General features: G+C 40.7%; 1 pseudogene; it reads right to left on the bottom strand.

Moving 5' to 3' along the window:
• Positions 1–649: 649 nt before the first annotated feature.
• Positions 650–1,540, bottom strand: Hnrnpc-ps2 (heterogeneous nuclear ribonucleoprotein C, pseudogene 2; annotated as a pseudogene).
• Positions 1,541–3,309: the final 1,769 nt, after the last annotated feature.

The following is a 3,309-nucleotide window of genomic DNA, read 5'->3' as shown; positions in this document are numbered from 1 at the left end:
TGCAAGGAAGAGGCCATGAATTTGAAAGAGAACTGGATGGGTATGAGGTAATGGGAGACTTTAGAGTAGAAATGGGAAAAATAAAAAAGTGATCTGATTATGTTGTAGTCTAAAACAATAATAACAACAACAAAAAGCAAAAAAAGAAAAACCCAAAACGACAACAAAAACAGAGTTGCCCCTAGTAAGTTGACTCTGCTATGAGAAGCAGAAGGTCTTGCACATCAGGAATACATGGGACTGAGTTATGCTGTGGAGAGACTGTCTATGTGACGAAATTAAAGGATAGGGGCACCATGCAATGTAAATCATGAAGCTACGAAGTGTTTAAAGGAAATGAAGTGCTTTGACGTCTGTGGGAAAGTTAGTTATAATAAAGAAACTGCCTAAAATGGTATTTCTTTAAAAACTTGCAGTGCTAACAGCACTGATAACCACAGAAATACTATTTTGCTTTTCATCCCTGTTTTGCTTTGAACATGTACTCTGTCTCGCTTGCAGTTGAACTTTGATTCTTAATAATATCCTCTGGCATGTTTTGTTTTAATATTTCATATGAGGTAAGTAAAAAAGGATTTAAAGTTAAGCATTGGCCCCTAAGAAAATGCTCTTAAGCAAATCTCCTACATTTTGCCTGATAATCAAGTCATTATATCACAAATAAAAATTTTCTGTACTCCTGGCATTTGCTTGGTATGTCAATAAATGAATATTCTCTCAGCTGCCGACTCCCTGCCCCACCCTCATCTTCATTATCGTCATCATCCAGCAGGTCGCTCTCCTCAGCGGAGTCATCTGCATCTGCCTTAGACTCCGTCCTCGCAGCAGTCTCATCCTTCTCCATAGAGGCGCTGCTCTGGCCGTCATCATTATCTCTTCGTGTTTGCTTTGTTCCTTTTCAACCCCCACCCCACCCCCCAAGGCTTTCCAATAGAGAATCCACTTTTTGTTTTAGCTGAATCAGCTCCTTCATCATGGCCTGAAGGTCATCACCTTTCATCTTTCCAGACTTGGAAGAAGATCCCCGTTGTCCACTCATCGAATTGAACCTACTTTGCCCCAACACATGCTGGCGTTTGGAAGGCACCGCGGCTCAAGCAATAGTAGAAGGAGGAAGAAGGGGAGGAAGAGGAGAAGGAGAAGGGACACGTGTTAGGTAACTGTATATCCTGACATAATAATCCCGTTGAAAGTCATAGGCCAAGCAAATCGAGGAACCGTTCATCACTACTGCAGATCGTTTTCACAACTGGCTTTTCCTCGGTTGACTTTTGGCTCTACAGTCCGGTTAATATCTAAAACCTGGCCAGCGATCATTTATTTGGCCTTCCTCTCCAGCTCCAGCAGTTCCGGCATTTCTCTCATCAGCATGCTGGACAAAGGCAAAGCCCTTATGCGCAGAGCAACCCACAATTTTGACATACTTTGAAAAGATGGCTTCCACATCAGACTTCTTGATGACCGGAGTGTTGAGATTCTCAGTGAGTACATAGGAATTCATGGAGAGAGGAGCTGTCTTGTTGGTAACATTGGTAGCCATCTCCTTTGGTGATAAGGTTTCTGAAAATATCGCTGAAAAAAAAAACCTCACAAGAAGAAGGAGAGAGAAGAGACTGACTCATCTACTGATGGTTTACACCGAGATATGGAGCTACAGCAGCAAAGAACTAGAGGACCCTAGAGGACCATTTGCTCTTAATCTCCTCACCAAGATAATGAGGGGGGGAATGGGAAAGGGTGGGACGGGATAACATTTTAAATGTAAATACATAAAATATCCGATAAAAATAAAATAAAAAAGATAATGCAATTTTAGAACACCTTGAAAATTAGTTACCAAAAGAAAAGTAATGTTTATGTTGCTGACTGGAAAAGCATCAGATTGTCTGGGCTTCTGAGATGTATCCCTATTACTTCCTGATTTGCCTGAACTAAGTCATGTCTCTTCTCAGGAAATCAGGCCATAACACTCTGTGATGATCTGGAGTCACAGCTAATTACTACCCAGTCACACTGCTAATGCAAATGCTGGCTCACTGTCACCTGTGTGCTTCTCATTATTGATGCATTTTCTCAGGCAGAAAAAGCCAAATCCCATTGACTATATTGTCATCCCAGATGTAATCAAAGACCCACTCCTTTTCTTCCCCAAACAGGGGAGGGATGGCATCTCTCTTGTTCCCAGTCCCCTCCCTAAAGTACTGGGCGTCCTCTGTCATTCATTGTTGGCCAGTTTAAACACTTGGCATACTAGCCTGCAGGGCAGGCGCCCTGGGAATAAGGGAAATTCTCAAATTAATGAACAGATGATGTCATTTCTGGGGAATAGAAATCAACTTGCAAATAATTGTTGGAGGAGTAAAAAAGATCTGAACATGGAATTCAGAAAGGAATGTATATTTTAATTTTAAAACTAGAAATTACAAGTAATTAATTAAAAGATATTGTGAAAGGTATATTGATTTTACACAAACACCTTAATGTATTAATAGGAAAATATTTTTTCAGGTCACTGTAACAATTATAAACGAGAATGCCTTGACATATTTATATTTCATACAGGCATACAACTAAAAAAATACTATATACTTCTTTCTTTTTTTAAAATTTTTATTAGATATATTTCTTTACTTACATTTCAAATGTTATTCCCCTTCCCAGTTTCCTGTCCATAAGCCCCAATCCCCTCCCCTCCCCCTCTCCCATATGGGTATTCCCTTACCAGTCTCAAGCCCTCACGAGTATCTCTAATCCAAAGTTTCTTTGCAGTTTCAGCATCTCCCTTAACTTTTAACATCTTCAAGTTTCTCTACATTGCTCATCTCAACCTTCTGACCTAATTGGGTCCACTTGGTCTCAAGTTACCATCTACCTATAACTATACTCTTACTGCATTAATATCTGCATTCAGTTCTATCACCTGTGGTCAAGGAGCACCAGGGAGACAGCATGTGATTGAGGATTATACAAGAATGTTTCCCTCATTAGAAAATGTGCCTGTTTCTTTAGAAGGGAGTTGCAGCCACGCTGAGCCTGGGGTTTGCTCGGAATAGGGGATAGGTGTGGAACTAGATTACTGGATAATATGCCATAAAGAGTCACTGTGTAACACAAAAGTCAAGTGAGATGCTTCCCTGGGCAGAAAGGTTCATACACAGGCATAATTTACCGGAGATAAAAGGGTACTGCTTTTCTATGGGCTGGAACATTTTAGCTTATGTGATGAGAAGTGTAACTCCTGGGGAATCTTTCCAAAAGGGGTAACCGGAGCTTCATTTCTCTCCACCCAAGCCACCAAGACAGACACTT

The sequence above is a fragment of the Rattus norvegicus genome, chromosome 9, assembly GCF_036323735.1.
Source record: "Rattus norvegicus strain BN/NHsdMcwi chromosome 9, GRCr8, whole genome shotgun sequence".
NCBI classification, from domain to species: domain Eukaryota; kingdom Metazoa; phylum Chordata; class Mammalia; order Rodentia; family Muridae; genus Rattus; species Rattus norvegicus.
The sequence above is the reverse complement of the archived record's forward strand: the minus strand, read 5'-3'. Positions and strand labels throughout refer to the sequence as shown.